Source organism: Choloepus didactylus, chromosome 5 (genome assembly GCF_015220235.1).
Source record: "Choloepus didactylus isolate mChoDid1 chromosome 5, mChoDid1.pri, whole genome shotgun sequence".
Taxonomy (NCBI): domain Eukaryota; kingdom Metazoa; phylum Chordata; class Mammalia; order Pilosa; family Megalonychidae; genus Choloepus; species Choloepus didactylus.
The window spans coordinates 83,332,305-83,356,572 of record NC_051311.1 but is presented as its reverse complement, the minus strand read 5'-3'; the positions used below and the strand labels follow the sequence as shown (position 1 = coordinate 83,356,572).

Here is a 24,268-nt window from a genome sequence, read left to right as displayed (position 1 = left end):
TAACAACCAGGCCAGTGCTTGCTTGACCAAACAACTGTGCACCATAACCTGGCCAAGTTGACACATGAACCCAACCATCATGGACACTTTGGAAGACACTGTCTAACCACCTCCACCTTTGCTCCCCTCCCTTCTTTTCTCCCTGTAAGTCCTCACACTAGGGAAAAGTAAAAAACTTTTCTTTTCCTTCCACTACTTATTTTCCTTCTTTCTGATTCTAGCTGGGGTATCTTAATAGTGTGGATGGGAGAAAAAAAAAACTCATCAACTGAGTCACTCAAGCTCAGTTGGAATCAGGAAAATCTTATCTCAAGATAACTGGGCTTGCCATATTTGGCCCAGAAATTTGCACCTCAGGGATTTGTACTAATTATATCTTCTGCTTATTGCATAATTATATTTTTGGAAAAAAAAAGCTGAATATTATACTGACTACTTCTTGGAATTCCTTTTATTACAAATTCTAATCTCCTTCCAGGAAAATGAATGACTAGAGCCAATGAGAGTAAAGTTTTTTTGTTGTTGTTATTGTTCCAAAGTTTTTTGTTTTTTTGTTGTTGTTGTGGTGGTGGTGGTGGTGGTGGTTTGGCTTGGGTTTTTTGGTTTTATTTTTCACAAAGTCAAGGAACAGATCAAAGCATTCTAAACATTTTAAAGCATTATCCCTTTATTATACAGGCAAAACAGAACTGTGGCGGGGCAACTTGTTCTTCTCTCCCAATTCCACATCATGATATTATCACCATCTACCTGGGTGGTAACACCAGAACATAGTAGTCTTGCTTAAATCATCCCTTTCAAACCCCTTATATGCAATCCATTAGCAATATTTTTAGGTCTCAATGAAAAATATCTCTGGGATCCTACCATCTCTCACCATCTTTTCAACTACAATGGAATTTCAGCCATCAGCATCTGTTGTCTGGTCTACTCCAATAGGCTCCTGACTGGCCTCTCCCCTTAAATCGTGCCTTCCACTAAGCAGTCCCCATTAAGCAGCCTATTGATCTTTTAAACATTTAATAAAAAAAAAAAAATAGATAAACCTGATAATATCTCTCTTCTTCTCAAAACTATCTAATGGCTGCCCATTACAATTAAATTAATCTGCTTTCCATAGATGGCAAGACCATAGATGATCTCACCCTTGCCTACCATCTGGGCCTCATCTGCTACCACTTTCTCTTAAGCACACTGGCCTTTTTATGTCCCTAGGATACGCCAAGCTTCTTCTTGCTATAAGACCTTTGCGTGCACTGTTATTCTGCCTGGAATGCTCTCTCTGCCCTTTTATCTTGGCCGGACTGACTCTCCTTGCAAAAGGTATGTATGTCTCTGTTCAAATATCCCCTTCTCAGAAGGAACCCCCTGAATGTTGTATGTTAAACACCCCTCTTTGTTATTCTCTATACTATTACCTAGTTTTAACTTTTTTAACAATACAGACCAATCTCTGGAAGCAGCTTATTAGTTACTTTGCAAATTTATCATTGCCTATCTATCAAATGTCTCCTATATTCTCTCAACAGATAAAATTTCTGAAATCAACTACTTTATTTTTCACCTTTGTATACCCAGCATCTAGAACAATTCCTAGCCCTTGACAGGTGTTCAAAATATTTCTTGAATGAATGAATAAATAAATAAATAATGCTGGTGAGGGTTTGGTAAGATGGAAACTCAGACATAGCTGTGTGGATTTGGTATGAACTTCCAGGAAAGCAATCTTTAATATGCATTAGGAGTCTTAAATTAGCCAAATCTTTTGGTTTAGAGTCCACATAGCAAATCCTAGCCTATGATGATCATAGCAGCATTATTTATAATATAAAACATAGAGAAAAAAAAAACAAATGCCCAATATTTGAGGAATGGATCATCCATTTGCTATGAATATATACACTAAAAACAATGGAAACTTGTATTCTCCTGATGTAATTTAAAAATATAGAATATTTTCAAATATGTAAGGACAAAACACATACCAGAACATAATATGCCATTTGTACACCATGACTCCTTTGGTGTATGGTTTCTTTTCTTCCCTTCATTAACCTTTTTGAACTTTCTAAATTTTCTACAATAAGCCTGTGCTATTTTGTTAAAAAAAATTTTTTTAATTCAACAGTTAGTTAAATAATACAAAAGGAATCAGTACAAGCTTCATTGAGTTAATTGCAGCATTACATTTTTTATAAACTCATTCTTTCTATATGCAGTGCTGTATGAATGGCTATTTATTTATATTTAAATTAATTACATTTAAATCATCCTTACAATGCTATCTTCCCAGGGAAGATAATTTTGACTTAGGCCTGCACACATTTTCCCAAATCACAGATGATATATCTCATAATTCAAAACATATGTATGTTTGCATAGGTATGTGGAAGCTGGTAACTTTTCAAAAAAATATTATCAAATAAGCTTCTAATTTATTCAAATTATAGATATGTACTAATAATTTGAATAATAACTGTAAGTTCTCCATTCTTGTTCAAATTACAATCTCTTTGGTCTACTAATAAATTTAAGCCTTCTAGACAGAACTTATTTCTTCAAATAAGATGACACTTGGTGTTAATCGAAATGAATAATTGTTACAACAGACTAACGACAGAAATAGAAGTATAATGAATACCTGCTATTTCATGGTACCTGGAGACATTTTGAGAGTTCTCCGATTAAATGTATGAAATACAAATATAACCACTGCAGACTTGGAAAAAAACTGAGCAGTTTTGAGAGACAGATTTAACTCATTCATTACAATGCTGTTTTATCACTATTCTATAAACACAAAGAATATTTCATAAAGAGTTATAGGTGATTGAAAATGGATATGGCAAAATTAGACCTTGTTAGCTAAATGCTAAATAAAGTTAAACATTTAATGTTTCCAATGTTTTAACACTTAATTAAGCCAGGCTCAGGGTCCTCTATAAATGCTGAGTTGGCTATACTTATCTCATATCCAACAATTGAGTTCAACTTCCTCTTACTGAACACTTACTATATGCCAAGCACCATGCTCTGTACCAGGAATACAGAGATGCATGCATCCCAGTCTCTGCCAAACCTTGACAGCATAAGTTAAAAGGAATTTAATGTACATTCATTTTGAAAACAGAAACTTCTTAATAAGTCTCAGTATTAGAAGAATTCTCTTGTCAGCAGCCACACTATCTAAACCACTAAGCATATACTTGAAGAAAATACTCTGTAGGCATATCAGATCAGAAACAGTTGGCAGCTTCAGGCTGTTCATTTCAAAATGAATTGAAAAGTCTTAATCAGAACTAGTGAAGATATCAATAGGACAAGGACTTATGTATTTTCACAAAAATCAACTTTCTTTCATGCCTACAAATTTAGGGCTTTTTTCAGTAGTGTTGGGACCCCCATTAAATGCTAGAAAATGACTCAGGTTATCCTTACTCAATTCTACTGAATTTAGATTCCTGCAGCAGGAAATCTAAATGAGACATTTACTTGAAATGCACTTTTATTTACAATGCACAATTGTCAATAAGTTTAAGGGAACTAGGTATAGGGAAAAAAGGGAAAAAGTGAAAAAGCACAAGACTTTCTGATGTTATTTGCTTTCCACACTTACTAATTTTATACTATTGATCTTTGAGAATCTGTGAAGGAAATAAACTTGTATTTGCTTATTATGTTTCTAGGTTTTATACAGAGTAACACTAGTGTTCCAAGGAGAAACTTGAGCAGCCTCTACACATAAGGTCTGTAGCACGGGGCTAAGACACCAAAGATCTCATTCGGTCACTAACTCTGGTACAGAGAAGTCACTTAACTGTTATTATTCTCACCAAAATACTAATACGGCAAGTAACCCATTAAATATTAATTTCCATGTTTGAAAATTAGTTGATATATTGGTACATCTTTTTATCCTCAAATGGATTAAAGTGGCTCAAAATGGAGATGATAATGCCTCCCTTGCCTGCAGTGGCAGTTCCTAAATTTTAAACTTCTATATGGGTTTAGAGGTGGCAACCTCTGATTGGGGTGTCTGCATGACACTTTATATGTTTAGAAACCATGTCAATGGCCAATATCAAAGAATGGGGACACTGTTGGCACAAAGTCCCATAAACCTTACTTTACAGAGTGAGAAAGAAAGATCGCAGAATTTTTCACTAGTAGCTACTTTCTTTTGTAGCTTTTTTTTTTTTTTTTTTTTTTTTTGTGGTATGGCAGGAGTGAGCTGGAGAGGGGAATAGGAGCCTCGGAAAAGCCATGTTTTCTCACTCTGAATCTGAATTGGATAGTCATTAAAGAGCACCAAGCACCAGCTTGCAGTAGCCATTCTGAATTTTACAGTGACAATTTGGAGGTTACAAAGTCTGAGGTCTGACTCTGAACATGTGTTTGTTTATTGGCACAGAGATAGCACTATACCATTTAGTTACACAGCACAAGGGAGCAAAATCTAGATTAATATGAGAATCCATATTTTGTTCTTCCTGTGCTGTATGTCACACTTCTCAGTAAGACCCTAACAAGAGGAGGAATTAAGAATAGGTCAGAAGAACATCTGCTTTGCTTATTTTGATTACGTGGGCAGGCAAAAGAATTTGCTTTTATAACATGGAAATAACTCGGTGTGCGGCAAAAATAAATGCACCTTCTGTCTCATGGAATGTTATTACAGTACGATGCTTTGTGCATGCTTGGTGGCATTTTCAAGCATTTTTTTGTTCCCCTTATTTCTTTCTCGGCTCCATAATGCAATCCTCATGGTTTGAGCACTAGACTTCAAATGAGACATCTATTCAGAGCATGTTCAGACAAAACGAGTGGTTTCCTTAGTAATGGGAATGATGTGAAAGCCTTCAGCACAGCCTCTCCAGCCAGCCAGGCTTCTCTCGGGGCTTGTGGTTCACACATGGGCTTTTAATGAGCATTAGACAGCTGGGGGCACCCCCAAAGTGTGAAATGGTCAAAACACTGAATATTCATTGTATTTCTAATAAAACATATCCTTTTTATAAAAGGCTAAGGATGTTAGAAGTAATGGTGGGCATTAATTTACTCATTTTCTGCATCATGTCTATGGAGTGGAAAGAAAGATAAGTAATTTCACAAAAGAAACATGGTATTCTTTGATTTGATTATATTTTAAAACACTTTCTTGAACACCTAAGCTAGTCCTATTCTTTTTCTGTCTATGCCCAAAGACCATTTCTTCCAGTTTACTGCATAACAATCATGTTTGATAAAGCTTTGAAATTCAGTTAAGACAGGGTGCAAATTTTGCCTTTATATAGTCTCTAACATTATAAAAAAATTAGTAAAGTGGTTTTATGTATACCATTGTTTAAGTTCTAAGTGTTTGCATTTATTTATTTATTCATTTACTTACATATTTCTAGGACAATATGACACTTAGAAAAACAGTTGGCTTCTCTAATAAAGTAATATAATTATCATTTATCTTAAATATTGACCAAAGAGTCAAATAGAGACAACTCTTCTAGAATAAAAACAAATATGAAACTAATAAAAAATTATCTGAGTTGATATAATGTTTGTCCTTGATGATAATAGTTCATAAATATCCTAAAACTATGTTAAAATCATCCAGTTTATGATAGGAATATAATCAGAGATTTTGATATGAAAGAAGTGAGGTACAGCTAAAATATTGTTTGCTTTCTACCATGAATGTGCTATGTCACTCTGGTTACAAGTGAAGCAAACAAAGGAAACAAAATTGTCTTATAGTACATGCAAAGGACAGGATAACTAGGGCCTCAGAAGGTTTGGAAGGAGGCAAATACAGTTTTAAGAACTGTATTCTAGCTCTAGCTCTAGCTCCTCACTATTTCTGTGACTGCAAAATTAAACAGCTTCTCTGAACCTCATTTACCCCTTCTGTGAAAAGGGGAATACATCTGCCTGTCTCGCAGTATTGTTGTAAGAATGAAATCATATGTATGAAGTACTTACCATACTTTAGTGCCTTGCATGTAGTTAACACTCAGGAAATGCTATTTATTATTATTCTAGGTACTTTATATATTTCAGCATACATAATTTCTGCATTTGCATAGCGGTACAAATTTCAAGTGCTGATCTATTTCATTGTGCTTTTGGACAGCTCAAGGAAAAGCATTTGTATTTCCCTGAACGATAACAATAAATGTAACAGCAAAAATAACATTACTATATTTGCTATCAAAGAGAATGTTCTACTCCCATCCTTGATAAGTATAAGCTTTTTCCAGAAATTGTGATGGATTTCTCCTCATGGTTTATATTTGCACATCTGGTTCTCTGTGTGGTCAAGAGCAGGCATTTCTGACCCAGTGAGCCATGGAATGTAGCTAATGGTCTCACACAAGTACTAAAGTATAACTTTGTTCTCATTTATGCTAGTCTACACATCCACAACTATAGAATTAAAGATTTAAGGCTGTGGTGCTTAAACACTTTGCAATTTTACTTTCTCATCCACCAAAACGCTACCCAAAATTCATTTGTCCATTAATTCAACAATACATTCTGATCAATTACTCTGTATTACAGGCCCCAGAGGCAGAGCACCAAACTCAGCCTGGTTTTGTAGGGAACAGATTTCTCAGAAGAGGGAATATATGAACTGAGGATTAAAGGATAAACAGTGAAAGACAGCCTTGCAAAAGAAAAGCATGTGCATAACTGTCTGAGGGGGATCAGCACTCCAAGTGTTCTAAGTGGTATCAGCAAGAGAAAAGCTGACATGGTGCTTGAGGAACAACAAAACATTTTACATGGTTGGAGCAAATAAGGAGTACCTGGACCTAAGAGGTAGGTTAGGAGAGGACCTGAATGCTAAAGAGCCTGGGCTTTTTCTGTTTGTGATGAAAAAGAGTTAGGGTTTTAAGAGAGGAATGAGATGATCTAGAAGATGGATTGGAGGGCATGAGACTAGAAGCAGAAAAGTTAGGAGGCATTTGTAGCAACCATGGCAAAAGATGATGAAGATCTACAAGGACAGAACATGATTCAAGAAAATTTGGGAAGTAAAATAAGCACAATTTAGTGATTGAATCAATGCAGGATGTGAGACAGAGGGAGAATCAAAGATGACCCCTGGACTTCTCTGAGTAACGGAATAGTGATACCACAAACTGAACTAAAGAATAAACAAAGAGCCAGTTGTAACAGAAGCTTAAGAGATTGGTTTTAGACATATAGAGCTTGAGGGCCTGGGGGGAGGGGGTCATGCAAGTAGAGATATCTATTAAACAGTTTGAGGAATAAATATATAAGAAAGTGTGGAAGAAGAATTTTAATTACTGGAGCAGTGGTATAGGTTTGAGAATGACAAGTATATAAGTGAAAGAGATTATATTATCTAAGAGACCATATGAAAAGCAGTAGGCGAAAGATAGATCCTAGGATAAGTATTTAAGAGGTAGATAAGGAGCCTACAGTGACAGTAAATGGAATGTTCAGATGATCATGAGCACAACTAGGGGCTTTCATGTGCAATAACCAAATTGGGAGGGCGCTAGTGAGATTCTGAAGCAGTTTCAATAGCATGGATGGAGTGGAAACCAGATAGAAATGAGCTGAAAAAAATAAGTGATGATGTGGCAGGAGCAAATGTTGACAGCTCTTTTGAAAGATTTATATGAAGAGAATAGAGATGGAAAGATAGAATAGAGTAAAGGGAAGATTGTTGCTACTAATTTAGTATGAGTAAGAATTAAGAATGTTTAGATTTAGGGAAAATATGTCCATTTTGGGGGGCAGGGAGAGGAAACTTGTTGGAGACAAATTCCTAAGAACACATAAGTGGATGAACTGGAAGGAAGAAAAAGAAGGACCTAGATATTGGCAATGGGAAAAAGTCTCATCCCTTGAGACTACAAAAAAGAAAGAATAATGAATGTGGATTAACACACATTAGGAGGTTGTGAGTTGGTGAGATTAAGGGAGTTCCCACAAAAGGCTCCTGTTCAGCAAAGTTAAAAGCAATGACAATGTCCTAAGAAGATCCTAAGAAGGAACGTGGAAGAGAGGCCAGAATTTGGAAACATCTCTGAAGATAACAGGATAAGAAGCTGAGGGCAAATATAAGGATAAAAGGGAGTTACGAAGACAGCTGAAATATGATGCTCTAAGTTTCTAGTGAGTATCAGTGTGCACTAATCAAACTGAACAGCACATCCTCTGTCTACTGTATAAAATTCTCTTTTTAAAAAATAGTATTTCATTGTTTGTGTACTTTGTTGTGCATAACATTGAACTGGTTGGCTAATCCATCAAATAATATTGAGTACCTTGTGCACTGGAAAGAGTCTTGGCTCTAGAGACAGACAGATCTGGGTTCAAATTTTAGCTTCATTACTAAATAATTGAGAGACACTGGGCAAGTAACGTAACTTTTCTGAGCCAATGTTTCTACACTGTCAAATGGAGATAAAAATATCTATCTTCTAAAGGTATTGTGAAGTTTAAAAGACTTTTAAAACACACATAGACATATGTCAGTATTCTGCAGATGTTTCCTTCATGCTTTCATGTACCATAGAGATTAAAGATAAATAAAACATAGACCTTCACCAAGGTAACCTTACAAGCTGAAAGGGAAAACACGTCAAATTATAGAAACAATTATAATCCTGAAAAAAGGATAAGTGATAAGAGGGATAAAGAATGCTATTGTGGTCAAATGAGAGATCATATTTTGTTAGAGGGTCAGTGAAGATCCTATAAGGGAAGTAGCATTTAAACTAAAGTAACCTACTTAAGAATAGGTAGAGACATAAGAGTCAGGAATTTGGAGTAGAAGGAGAAAAATACATCCCAAACAAAGGGGAAAGCTGGAAAAAAAATGATGATGATGACAAAGACAACAATGGTGATGATAATAATCTCAAAAATAATGGTATGAAACATGCATCCATGCTAACTGTGTGCCAAGCACTTTTCGAAGCACTGTACACATACCAAATAATGTAATCTTCATAACAATCCTAGGAGCAAACTGAAATGTAGAGACGTTAAGTAACTTTCTCAGGGTCACAGAGCTAGGAAGTGGCAAAGTAAGCATTCAAACCCTGGCAGAGTGGCTCCAGGACTTTCAATCTGACCCACTGCACCAGACGATCTCTCTAAGAAAAGCACAGAGGAAAAGCCCAGGATTTGTTGAAATAACAATAAACCAGTCATAAAGCCATAACTTTGACCACTAAATCAATAAATAAATATTTATTGCAACCCAATATTTTCTTATTTGATGAAGGCAGAACTCTTTTCCACATGATTTAAGGGCTGTTATTATTTTTTTGTAAAATCATTTGTGATGGATTGAATGCGTTATGTACCCCAGAAAAGACCATTTTCTTTTAATCCATTCTTGTGGGGACAGACCTATTGTGGGTGGGAGCTTTTGATTAGGCTATTTCAATTAAGATGGGACCTACCTCATTCAAAGTGGGTCTTAATCCTTTTAGAGTCCTTTGTGAAGAGGATAAAAGACAGTAAAACCCAGAAAGCTGAGAGAGAAAGACCCAGAGATGCAAGAAGGACCTACAGGAGTTCAGAACCCAGGAAAGAAGGACCAGCAGATGTCACCATGTGCCTTCCAATGTGACAGAGGAAACATAGATGCTAGCAACCTTTCTTCAGAGAAGGTATCCTCTTGTTGATGCCTTAATTTGGACATTATCATGGATTTAGAATTGTAACTTATAACTTAATAAATCCTCTTTGTTAAAAGCCAACCCATTTTGGTATATCGCATTCTGGCAGCTTTAGCAAACCAAAACAGATTTTAGTAACAGAGAAGTGGGGTGCTGTGATTTGCAAATCCCAAAAATGCTAGGATGGCTTTATAAATGAATAAGGGGAATATTCTGGAAGAACTGTGAGATGCTTGATAGAAATGGCCTAGATTGCTTTGAAGAGACTGTTGGTAGAAATAGGGACACTAAAGGTACTTCTGATGAGGCCCTAGACAGAAATGATGAATGTGTCATTGCCAACTGGAAGAAAGGTGACCTTTGCTTTAAAGTGGCAGAGAATTTGGCAAAATTGAGTCCTGGTGTAGGATGGAAGGCAGAATTTGAAAGTGACAAGCTGGGATATCTGAGGAAATTTTCAAATGCAGCATGGCTTCTCCTTACAGCTTATAGTAAAATGCAAGAGGAAAGAGATAAGCTGAGAACTGAACTCTTGGGTACAAAGAAACCAGAAATTGATATTTTGGAAAATTTTGAGCTTTTGGAAAATAAGTCCCCAGGGGATAGTGCCCCATGAGAGGATTTAACCAAACATGGAACCAGTCAGCCATTTCAGGACAAGCCAGGATTGGAAATGGAATTATCCAGAAGGGATCTTTGCAAAGTCCTATTGCCTGATGGTTGGGACCACTGTGTGCTGCATGCTAAACTGACAAGTTTGTTGTGGGATCTGTATAAACAGAACCACTGACAGCCTGGACTAAAAGGGATAGAAGAAAGGCATTTTGGAGAGAGCCATTGAAACCAGAATCTAGGAGAGAGGAACCAGCAGACATCGCCATGTGCCTTCCCATGTGACAGAAGAACCCCAGATGCCAGCAGCCTTTCCTCAGAGAAGGTATCTTCATCTTGATGCCTTAATTTGGACATTTTCATGGCCTTAGAACTGTAAATTTGTAACCTAATAAATCTCCATTGAAAAAGTCAACCCATTTTGGTATGTCCAAAACATCATTCCAATATATTTTCATTGGAACTCAAAAAAACCCTACATTTTTCAATCAGGAAACCCTGCAGACAGTTACTATGAGATAGCTGACACACACACCCATGTAAGACAGTGCATCTGTAATGTGAATATTCTCTGAGGTTTTAGTGGATTCTAAAGGAAGGAACTTGAAAAAGAAAGAAAAAGGGGGTGGAAGCAGGGAAGGAAAAAGGAAAAGAAGAAAGAGCAGAGTTTTGTCAATTATCTAGTAGATGAATTGGTGATATGGTAGAGGAATCTAGACCTGGTACTCTCAGACCAGCTTTGTGCATTTAGGTAAGGCTCTTGGCCTTCAAGAACTTAGGACATTAGAGTTCTAAGTTTCCATGGTTCTCTTTCGATGGCCATTCACAATTGTACTATTTCAAATGCCCTGAATGTCTTCAAATGGTACTTCATTATATAGATGTGATACCGAAATAACTTTTTAAAGTATATTTTGGGAGAGCTACCTTTCATATCTCTAGTAAAGGAATGCACTGACTGATTACTGAAAAATCACCTAAAACACACGTTGATTCTAAGCCGTTGGTGCTCTTGCAGCAAAAGGAAACTATAGCCAAAAAACAAAATCCTCATCCTTGTTATTCAAAGCCAGAGTTATTTTCTCCTTCAACACACTGAAATCTCACTTTTAATGTTCCATGACATTAAATTAATAAAAGCAAAAATGAAATGTTTTTCATCTACCATGCTTTTACATTGAAAGGACAATTATAGGAAGAGGAATCTCATACCCCAGCTGCCAAAAAAAAAAAAAAATCATTTAGTTAAAACAACTTCCTATAAATATAAGGTAGCATTTAAATATTCCTCAATTCTAACCTATTAAAACTTAAAAAGACTATTTGATATTGAAAGAGATTGAAATTTAATATTCTAAGTATGATTGTTAGTTTCCTTTATAAACCAAGAAAGTAGTTATTCATATATTCATTGATTACCATAACTTACCTTCATTATGGGCGTGTACTATAATTGGTTTTATTACAGGGTTTGTCAATTATATAGTTGATATCAATCAACCAAAATCAAACATTTAAGGAGCTAAAGGTATAAAACTAAAATTCCTTCATCAAATCATTATCACAAATTTAATATAATTCTTCCATACGTGGAAATAAATCCTACAGATGACTGTAATGATTTGGGGAAGTGCAGCAAATTAGAGTTGAAGAGAGTAAAAATGAGGAATAAGGATGATTATTGCCATGATCACAAGAATACTAAATTATATGTAGACACACTTCAGTACAACATCCTCAACACTTAACCATAAATCCATAACATTTACAGAATTGACTGTGTTTTCTGAGTAAACAGGAGAGGGTTGAGAAAATAATAGACCCTTACAATAACTTTCTGAAATATGTGTTGCTACATTAAGGGAAGGAATTACTTTTATCTTGAACTTATTTTTATTCAAATGGTTATAAACCATTTGAACAATTTTTTATAGAAGAAAAATTAAAGCATTCAAGAACTATTTAAAGAAAACAAGAGATGAAAATATTTAATGATCAGAAAGCAAAGGCATTCTTTTCAAAATTTCTTGGTATTACGATTATAATAACTGCAAACTATTGGTCTATGTTACATCAATAAACACTCAAGGAGCAATTATGTGAACACTTTTTTCAAGTAAATTTAATAACATGGGGATGTCATTTCTTTTTACTCCACTAGAGGGTAATCTCTCAAAATTAGGGCTAGACTTGAATCTAGCCTGCTTTTGACCTGGTGATAATTAATCCTCATGTTCCATTCTTCTAAACAAGATGTTTCTCTAATATCCTAATTAAGGTTGCAAAACTCGCATTTTAAAAACTGTTGTATATTTATTCATAGATTTTCTCTAAGAAATATACACTGCTATGCTTTTCTGTGTTTTCTTTTCCAAATTTCTGGTAATTTAAAAAGTGATTTACATATGTGGCTTTCTGTAGTATGTTTTCCCAGTATATATCCATTCAGAGCTAATAGGTCTAAACATAAAGATAAATCATTTGTTAGAGGTTTTAATTAATCACGGTTGAAATATTTCCCCAGAGTAACAGAAAATGCATTCTGGAAAAAAAAAAAATTGCACACACAGATTCCCATGCGAACATTCCTACACATGTATCCATTCATATGTGGCTGGTAGGTTTATTGCATCACATAAGGAAAAGTGAGTGACTATAATGGGAAATAGGTATTTATAAAAATAGCCCCTCATATGCAAATGTTTTAAATTATGCAGAAGCAAATATATGCTTTATTTTTAAAATCTGATCAACACAGATAAGAAATGTTATCGCTCAAAAAAAAAAAGTGTTATTGAACAACAGCAAGCACATATGCTAAGTAGTTCTCTGTGGAGAACCAAATGCCATTCAAAACAGTTTCAAGCTGTTCTTAAATAATACAGCCCTTGCTGAACTTCACAGAGAGTAAGTCAGATGCCGTGAGTGCCTATCAGGTGGTTTTAATATTTGGTAAATCCTTATTAATAGTATGTATGCCCTGCCTACTTTCAGAGAGAAAACACTAATCGTCTGAATGACTGATAACCTAAAAGTGGGAAAACTTGTCAAATATTCCCAACATCCTCCTGGGAAAAAAAAAAAAGAAGAAGAAGGAAAGAAAATGATACCTAGGAAAATATGCAAGCCTGTTTCATTTATTTGTATCCTAAGCAGCAGTGTCATAGAACAGACAGGTTGTTTCAGCCAACCAGACTGGAGCAGCTGCGAGTGCTATATCTTAGCAGTCTGAAGCGATTGGCTCCTCTCTGGGGAGTGGAGGCTGTTCAGTTATTAATGACCGCTGAACAGGCAGCACCATGTCAGTGTGACAACTGATCGGCTGAACGATGCACCACTAACCACCATGGAAACAAGGAGAAATAAAGCCAGTTTGCAAGATCTCTCTTCACTGGATTGAGAGCCTCAGCCTTCCGGCTGAGAGAAAGAGTTCCGGAAAAAAAAGGAGGAATTCTAGCTGCAGCCTCCTGCCTTCCTTTATATTTCAGAATACAGAAATAAGATTGCTTGCATATGTGCATATCTGTAGTACCTATTTGTGTATACTTTATCACACACACAAACACACACACACACACACACACACACACACCTATTTACACCCAGGCAAGAACACAACCATGTTATTATTTCAACTAAGAAACTGAGGAACCCAGCACGCAGAGACACAGGGGATGATGGTTCAGAAACTGCTTTTCCAAGGTAAGTTTAAAATATACATCTATATTTAAATTGCTTTATTTCTTGTTTAGTTGATGCTCATGTTTTGACACCTAAATTTTCCTCTGATGTTTTCTTCTCGTGTGAATTCTAAGGGCATTTGTCTTTACATTTTACTTTTGAGGAGAAATTCAAATGCAAAACCCCTCTGGCTCCGTGTGTGCCTAGCTGTGTTTGTGAGATTCTCCAACATGCATTTTACTAGCTTGAATGCCCATCAGAGGATGTGAGTGGGAGAGAAAAAGCAGTGTTGGGGGAGGAGAGAGAGAGGAGGGACAGAGAAGAGAAGGGGACAGTGGGAAAGAAAAGGAAAAGAGAACAGAGGGGGAGAGAGAGACAGAGACAGAATCAGGGACAGAAAATATTTTCCTTTTTCTTCACATTATTTGCAATGAAAAGCAAAGACACATCATTTTGCATTTTGAAACTGGCCCCCACAAATGGGGCATTTTTCCCCTTTTCACCCAGTGGATGGATTAAGGCAAATATTGTTGTTTGTTCAGAGCTAAAGCCATCAAGCAGAGTAGTGGAATGAGCATATCACAAACAGATATTGAATTTCTGCCAAGCTACATCTTACGGATTGGGGTAAATGACTTCCCTTTAATAACATCCCCTAGCCAGTCTGAAGGGAGAGTGCAAATGTCTGATTGCTAATGCAGCTGGAACTGACACACACTAGGTAAAAGGATCCCAAGAACCAGAAGAGTTCTAATCTTCTTTGGTAATTAACAGGATCACAGCAGGATGGCTTTAAAGTACACTTCCTATTTAAGAAGATTGTTCAAACCAAATGTATATTCCCTTTGCTGTTATTGAGCTAGATGGCTTAATTCAGCTCTAATTTATTCCTTTTTAACAATATGTCCTTGTTTCCACGCTTCTAATTTTGGAGAAAGCAGCCTATGAATTAGAGTGGAACCTTCATAATTTAGTGAAAAGGGGGCAATGAGAAAAATAAAAAGAGAAGAAGAATCTAAAATATTTACCTAGAAAATAATGTGTCCTGGTAGTACAAATATTACTCATATCCTACATTTCTCCTCTTTAGTTTCAGAAGCAATGCCTTTGAGGCAGAATTACTCTCAGTAAACTCTATGAGCATCCACGTCGTGATGATTCATGGAATACAGGACGGATTAATTTATGCTTCCAATTTTGTAAAAGGAAGCTAGCTACTCAGAATGTGCTTTCAAACAGACAACACCAATTTAGCATGTTCATGGAAATGTTCACTATCCCTATAAAGGGTCATTTAAAGGCATTAAAACAAACCTAGTTTTATATTTTTATCTCTGTCTCTCCTCACTTCCTCTAGTTAATCTAACCAAATAGTTTATGGAATCCGCTTCCTTGAAATTGTACTGTTATTTGTTTTCATAACTATGATTTCAAAGTTATTATTGGGCTCCTAATTTATAATATGAGCCAAAACCAAAAGACAATAAGCAGCAACTTGGAGCCTGCTACTTTCCCATAAACGTGTCAAAAAACGAGTCACTTTACAACATGTAATATAAGAAGTCAATTAATTTCTGTGACCTTTGTAAATGATGACAATAAAGCAGCTCTGACAATATGCCACTGGCTTCGATTTTCCCTCTGTAAAATGAACAAGTATAAGAAGAGGTTTCCTGCTCAGAGTGAAAAATGAAAGGTGCTGAAGCATTAGCTCACAATATTGGCAGGCTTGCTCGCTCTGCCTCAAGTGCCACATGCAATCTATAGAAAAAATAAAATGATTTATTACAAAGAGGAAAATATATTTTATTTGATTTCCTTCTATTCATTAGAAGTCTGCTTCTAACACAGAAGAACATAGCTGATATTGTGAGTTTCCTCCTAAGTTCTTAACCAAGAGGAAAGGCTTTAAGTAGATATTCAACCTCCCGATTTCAAACTCCTATTTTGTGGCATTGCAGTATTGATTTCAGTTTTCCTTAGACCTTTTTGGGGGAAATTTTCCATACCAAAACACACATTCTTAAATCTTACCCGGACTATTTTAAAACTGCAATCAATAACACCTAAGAATAGCAGATTCCCTCTCTAACCTTAGTAAAGCTCACATACATATTTTGTGGATTACAGAGATCAGTTAAGTGCCCATTTGATCTGAGAAATGCAGGCACTGAGGCCCAGGTATTCTTACTCAGAGTGTCCCATTGAGTTTGGTGATTTGATCAGCATCTACCAACTCCAGATGATGGACATACAAACATGCCTGGAAGACTTCCCCAGCTTTCCCCAATCATGTATCTATATCAGAAATAATAGCTTTCTGGTCAGGACAAGCTTCAAAGGACCATTTCTTCAGGATGTCGCTCTTCACAGGCAACATGCCGAGTTAGAATGCTGATGAGTAGGGGCAGTTTTTCCTCGGGTTGTTGTTGGGTTTGTTAATGGCTTAATCGACAGTATTACTAGCTTTAAAGGCCAGCGATTTAGGGACTTATGGAAAAGTGATAAACTTATGATGCACTAACAGTATTTCATTGTTTCTTTGTCCTTTTTAAATCTAAAGCTTTGACCCAAAATAGATTTGCTGTTTTACGTTTTTTTCCTCACTCTGATTTTTTTCTGGTGTACAATTCCTATGTAACGTGGCATTGCTACATTTATTCCAAACTAATTAAGGTGATTGGAAGAGATTGTGTATGACACACACACACACACAGACACATACACTATGGAATTTTAATTGTTATTACTAATTAACAGCTCCAGCTCATCAGAGATGAGTTATCTGTTGACAAGCCTGAAGGAGGTCATTAACAGGAAGCTCATGGCATGCTAAAAAATGAGTCTCTACTTTTAGCCTCAGTAAGGATGCCTCCAAAGACAAATTTAAAATAAAGGGACTCCAGCCAACCTGGAGATACAGTGAACACATCTGCAGTCACTAAAATGTTCCTTTATAGATCTGGATCTGAGGGTTTAGCGACTTATCTATCACTACTTGGTATAGGAAACTAAGTAAAGCAAATAAACTCTAGGCAATACATCAATATATCTTGTGAGCACAAAGATAAATCTCTGATATTAACTATGCAATGAGTGCTTGGGGAAGCTTTGCTGTGTGGCACCTGAATATAGGCACTGCACAGGGCTCAGTGAGTTCCTCGCCCACTCTCCACTGATAGCGTGAGGTCTAGTTATTTAGTTTGGAAACCACCAAGAGAACCTGATAAGAATTAGTCCTTCTGCCAAAACGTAAAAGGAAATTAAATTCTAATATAAAGAAAGTAGGTGGTGCTACAGGATGGAAAAAAGTAACAATGAGAGATCAAAATGTTTTCCTTAACTCCATGGAAGGGGTGGAAGGAGATCTCAATAAACACTACTTAGAGGTCATTAAATACAGGATTAGCAAAGAAGACATAACACTAATCTTCACATCTTTGTGAAGAAGTACAATACCAGGACATCCACTGTATTTGCATAGTTGAAAGTTTGTACACAGCTGCTTGCTATTATACTCATTCATCTTTAGGCCACGATGAGGGAGAGTTTTATTTTTAAGGTGCTTTTAACAAAAGCACTTTGGCTTCAGCACAGGGAAGCAAAAAAGGGGGAAATGCTCTCATATAATAGAATTTTAGGATCAAAAGGGAACTTTAGTAGTGAGTCTTAATTTGCTCATTTTACAGGTGAAGAAACTGAGGTCCAAGGGGTTTAATATCTTTATCCCAAATCATACAGCTCTTTATTATTTTTTTAAGGCAATAGATATGTGCTGGCATAAAAAAAAAAACATAAGGAAATGTTTATCCACATACTCAAGTACTCTGAAGGCAGATATTCAATAAAAAAGCAGTAATAATTTGTTAAGTATATAACACCTAACTAAATATTTCAAATTCATAATCCATCTTTGCCCTGTTTTTAAAATATCTTGATAATAATACTGTTGACATTCACTAGAGATCAGCTATTGATCATCCACTATAAGTTTTACCTTTTTAAGTTTGAATACCAAGAGCGACTCTCCACATCCTTTCTTACTTGGTTTCACTATAAATATTTTAAGGCATTATATGTGCCCTCTTTACAGCCAGTGTCTATTCCCAAGAACATGCTTCACTTAGATACCTTACCGGAGCATAAGCGTATTCTCATAACAATCCTTCCTTGCTTCCCTCCCTCCCCCTCATCTTCCCTAACTTTCTCATTTCCAAAGTTACACTGTGAGACTTTGTAGGTAATGACATAAATCTCCTTAACTTCACAACCCTATTTTTTTCTTTTTTTTGCAAATTTCTCTGTTTCTAAATGTTCCCTCCAAATTTGGCTTAACATAATAATAACTACCTGACTCAAAACTTTTTGGGAAGTAAAGAAGGATACAAATAAGTAAACAAACTGAATAGTGAATATGTGCTTGGAGCTATGCTGTTTACAGAGCAATTTTTATCCAATATCATTTGCTTCTCCCAACAACCTTGTGAAGTAGGTATGATGATCACCTTTCCTTTAAAATTGAAAATGAGATCTGTGAGGTTAGAGACGTGCCATGGTCAGGAAGCTTATGTGTAGAGCAGCTGGGCTCTTCCAACTCCAAAGTTCGGGAGATAGCCTGGGTACAGCACTGATCACTGCACCCAACACTTGGTAAGTCCCTAGTAAATATCCGTTCCCTCTTTCCTGAACTCCCACTCTGGACTCATCCTTCCAAATTCTATGTTCTTCCACAATACCAAACTATATATGAATGAATTTTTACAAACAAAAATCTGTATATCTTAATTTAAGGCACTGTTCATGTTATGTCCAAGTTAAGTAAGAAGAACACAACAGTAGCAATTCTTGGAGAAAAAGTTCATATGTTGTTCTACCTGCTAGTCCATATGTTTGTCTGACAGCATTGGCACTTTGATAAACAGAATATTTGCCAAAAGTTTGAAAATTTTGATGAAACAGGATGAATCAATTACTCAGGGACTTTCCAGGTTGCTGGAAAGTTATGAACAAAATCCCCAATGTCAATTGAAGTACTATCAATGTGTAAAGTTGCAAGAAAAAGGAAACTTCTTTGGCAACTCCTTCAGGGTTAGCCTTTCAAGAGGAAAAAATGACACACTAAACAGATCAAAAATACTAGGGACAAAGACTTTGAAGTGCCAATAAATTTATTCACATTTTGTTTCCAAGAGTCCTTTCTAGGGGAGATTTTGACTTTCGAAAGTAAAAGAGTCCTCAGAAATAGATGAAAAACTTTAAAATACATGTTCTAAAGGTTGTAAGTGAAGCTTTACTTCTTAAAGATGAAGCATTCCACAGATAAACAGCTACTTGGTTCAAAAACGGAGTGTAAAATCACCGTTTTGCATTTCTGCATCAAAACTGACTACCCAAAGGTCAACTGGATTAATTAAAGTCTTTGGATCACAGGCAGCATTTTCTATTTCCAGTGGCTGGAAACCCCTGGGATCTAAGTCTCTGAGGAGTTGATGAGGCAGGGTTTCCTGACATGTACAAAGCAGTCCAGGAATGGGGGAATGTATCCACCTGGGACTAAGCCCACTAATGTACCACATCTGAAACAGTGGCTTTCCAGAAGGTTGAGGGTTTACAACACTTACCAAAGATATGAATAACACAGGATTATTTTCACTACAGCAAATATTTACGAGGCCTTGTTTTTACTGCATAGAGATGACTGATTTGGGTTTTTTACAATTGTTTCTAAAACAAAATTAATAAAATGACTATAACAAAATAAAGACAAATATTTTAGTATATTCATTCCACTGACATAAAATTTGTTCCATAATATCTTGCAGACTTATAGTTACTAACAGTTAAGCCATTTAAATTACCTTGTCAACTGATTTGCAATTTACTTTTGTTGAGAAAAAAATTAAAACCAAAAAAAAAAGTTAAAAAAATACATGTATATTTAGAAATACAATTCATATTGGCTTTAATGACTAGATTATTCTCCTCCTTGCCATATTTATATGCCTAAGAAACATTAGTCTTGTTGTTTGTTCAGTGCTTATGGACTCTATGCTTAATTCTATTTTCATCAAAAGTCAGAAATACCAACTACTGAATATGTGCCACAAAGAATATTCATATCTATAGAACAAATGGAACCACAATTGCCTTTACTGAAATTTCAGTAGTTGCAGGGGATAATTCCCAAATGCATCTGGACAAATTATATTTTGATTTCAGCAAAAGCCAAAGGATTAATAGTTTTACACTGCACATGCCTAAATCATTTAGAACAAAACAACAACAAAAAAAGGGAAAGCAAAAATGGACTTAGTCTAGGTTATTATCCTATATCATTGAAGAGAAAGTCAAAGAGGATGGAATATGTAGTTAATGGAAAGGCAAAACAATGCTACCACCATATATGGCAGAGAAATATATCCTAAGTACATACAAAACTGGAAGTTCTATGGGCAATAATTCTTGAATGAAAAGCATATAAAATGCCATTGTACAATTCGAGATTAGACGATACTCATCCAACAGGTAAATTTGTTGTGTGAATAGCTGAAGAGATTCACTTAACAGACATACTTTGTATTTGTTCCTCTTACTGTAGTTTTTCACCTATGCATTTTACACATAAACACTATATTTGCTGAAAGAGTGTCAATAAGGTGATGTTTAGCTAACTTTTAAAAATCAGTGAGGCATTTGGCAAACTTCCATTTCCTTAATTTTCCTTGAAGTAAAAATAAAGTTGTTACTTTATTTTTAACAATCAAGCAAATTCCATCCAAATATCAAAGCTGTTACAATACGCTGCCAATTAGACAAAATGATCAAAGAAATGAAGAATTAAAATAAACATTTTAACAATAAATTAATGAAAACAGAGACCTTATGGGTTCAAGTCATATCATCTCTCATAGATAATCCCTTCAGGGCTAAGGAAATGATACAGTATCATTTCTTACAAGCATTTCCTGGGCCAAACATTGTTCTCAAGCACTTTATATACATTTTCTCACTTAATTCTCATGAAAAGCATAAGAAATAAGTACTATTACTGACCCCATTTCAAAAACGAGGAGAATAGGCTTAGAGAAGGAAAGCAACTTGCTACAACAAATTCAAGGCAGCTAGGAAAAGGAACTTACACGTCAGTTTGACTCTAAAGAGTGTGCCTGTTCACACAACACACCACTGCCTCTCACAGGTACTGCCTAAACATAACTATTTCATACTGTCTTTCAGGATTCAGATTCTCCACTCATTCTATAACAACCCCATTCATCATTTCATACCATGCCTTCTGATCATTCTGGGATGTTATCTCTTTGCATAATTCATTTATACTTTCTTCCTTTTCTTTTCTGAGATGGGGGTAATGGTTTATTTATTTATATTTCAGCACTATTATCCACTGGATAAACTGAAATGATTTTTTCAGTTCTGTTTATAGTCAGACCTGTGAACTGGCAGCTTATAGTCTTCTTTCAACATTTTTCCATCAAGTAGAACTCAATATGCTTATCTGTGCAGTACGATAACTGGCACAAAGGAAAAATGCAAAGCTTAGCTCCTAAGTCTCAATTTTCATTATTTATAACAATCCCTTCATGGTTCCTTTCTTTCTTCATGCATTCTCTTTTAAACAAGGAAGGTGAATACTGTTTCACTACTAGTAATGACCATCAATTTTCAATGAAATTCATAAATCCTCCTCAGTATCAATAAGCTGCTAGCTCTGTAAATTTAATTGATGAAAGCTATGATTTGTTTTTCAAACTGAGCATGCTGAACCAAATCTAAAACTTCAGCGCAAGTGTTGGATACCAGCTGTTTGTAAAACTTCAGCATTTCTTGCTAAGTGACCTCCTCAGAGGGCTATCAGGGGAGTCCTTCAATTTGACTGTCCTACATAGGAAAAGCTGAATGTGAATTTAAGGCAAAAATGTTACTGGGGGCTCCCCCAATGGTTAGAAATGGGGTTTAAAGAGCTCTTGTCCACACGCATTTTCTTTTCAGAATGAAGTGGATTTTTTTTTAATTTTATATAATTAGACAACTAAAAAATGAAATTCAATTTTGAGGTGATAAAACAGTAAAATATTTGTGCAAAATGGATAACCTAAGTTAATTACAACATGCAAGAAATAAAGAAGAACAGCACAGATAACTTTAAATTAAACTTTTGGGTTGTTTCCTTTTTCCTGCTACTTTTTACACGCGTATACAACAAACAAGGAAGTGGAGGAAAAGGAAGAGGAGGACAGGGATGCTGGCCAACATTTATTTAACACTTACCACAGCCTAAACCTGCTTAAGTTCTTTAAACACCCCATCTCACTTAACTTCACAGCTCCACGAGGAATCCAAGGCTTAGAATGGGGAAGCATGTACCCAAATTTACATAGTGGTAGGGCCCTGATTTGAACCCCAAATATCTGACTCTTAAATCCATTCTACTAAAAATCATACTATTGTGCCTCTCCTATCACATATTGCTTAAAATAAGCCTAAAGTACTTCTCTTTTTGGAAGCGTTTTACTTTTTATACAGAAGCATCCAACAACGGAATCTTTCTCCTCAGCAAAGATCAGAAAGCCTATGTAACATAATTAATCAAACTTTACAATTTTACCACATGTTGTAACTTGACTAATATAATCTTATTTCATGAATAATATCATGAGCACTTAATATAATTCAACTAATCTAAAATTAAAAAAATTACTTGTGGATTTTCAGCTTAAACATTCTCATTACTCTGTATAACTTTAGAAGTGACATATGTTATTTAAAAAATGATCATGGTTTAATTCCAGAAGGACTTATGAACACCTAAGTTCTTTATCATTTCTTAGGGAATGGAAATTAGTAAGGAAATAATAGAGGTTTTCCTTATAAATTTTAGAAATTGAAATCGTAGAACAATGTTTCAACCCTTTCTCCCTTGAGTGTTGCTTGCCAGAGTTGGGATGTCTTTGAAAAATTCTTCGTATTATTCTATATTTTGCACATCTAGGAGGGATGGTGAACATGTATAGGTATAAATGTACCCACAAAGAATTTTTTCTTTCTTAACAGTAATTCCTCCTCAACTAACCACACACTGCCCCACCCCTTGCCCACCCATCATGCTGAAGGCAATGGCTGGAGGACATGAAAATACGCTCAGAATAAATCATCTGATTTTGCTGATCACATGGGCTAGTATGTAAACAAGTTAAGGAATTGAAAATGCTTTTTTTAAAAGATATCAAATTACTATTCTGAAACTAACAAGCATGTTAGGAAAAAAATTGATGTGATTAGTTTCAATTTAACAAAAAAATAAAGTTTTCAGAATTTTATACAGCTCTGAAGAATTTTAGCAATAGCCTCAAGAAATTGCCAAAAAAATATTTACTTGAAGTACTAAAGCCAATCCCACCTATGTTTTGTTTAATCCACAAGCCGCAGTGGAAGGCCTGGTGTCCATGTAGAAATAAATATCTAGACAGACTCAGAAGGGGACTACTCTTCTCTCACACCAACAACAAACACTTTCTAGTTAGGAAGATCGAAGTCTCCAGTGAGAATTAACTAAGGTACCTTGGACGTGAAGAACAAAGAGATGTATTGAAAGCTAGAGGGAAAAAACAAATAGGGAAGCATAAAAAAATTACAATTCAGTGAATAAATAAAATTTGCCCACCTCCTCAAAACAACAAAGTAGTATGTGCCATCCTTTGTGCCTTTAACTTGAATGTTTCTTGTGTTCACCCTATTAGGCAGACAATACTTAATCTAAAACATTTAAAAAAATAGTTTCTATCAGATAACCTTCAACTTTAAATCAAAGAGCAAGGTGCTGACATTAAAACAAATGTCTTACTACCATCTTGAAGTAACAGGTATATTGCGTTCTTAACTCCACTCAAGCCTGGGCTTCTCATTTAACATTATCATGTTGTTTACTGACTTGATAGAGAATTTTATGAGCCTTTGAAAGCAGAGTTATTCTAAGATAAAATTATGCCACTTAGTCATTCATTTAGACATACCACACCATGGTCATTTAATCAGTGATTATGTCCACAGACAGATCCATAGTTAATGAATAGAACCATGAGATATTGATAAATAATATATATTTCCCTATCTTAAAAGGTGCTTTTCTATCCCTATCTTAAAAGACACCTTTCTATCAAGATTTTTGAAGGCACCATATTTCAAAAGTATTGCTAAACACATGCATAGTCTAGAAGTTGCTATATACATTGTATATTTTGCTTCATTTTTATACAAGAAAGCAGGGTTTCTTAAGTAGAATCTGTAATGATCTA

General features: G+C 35.5%; 2 protein-coding genes across 8 annotated transcripts in view; one reads left to right on the top strand and one right to left on the bottom strand.

The window, feature by feature from the left end:
* The window catches only part of IMMP2L (inner mitochondrial membrane peptidase subunit 2), a 995,917-nt gene that overhangs the window by 474,098 nt on the left and 497,551 nt on the right, over nt 1–24,268 (bottom strand). The window lies entirely within an intron of this gene.
* Nucleotides 13,540–24,268, top strand: part of LRRN3 (leucine rich repeat neuronal 3) — a 36,718-nt gene continuing 25,989 nt past the window's right edge. Inside the window, exon 1 of the mRNA XM_037836358.1 lies at nt 13,540–13,976. The gene's annotated coding sequence lies outside the window, so the exon portion shown is untranslated. The remainder of the gene's footprint in view (nt 13,977–24,268) is intronic.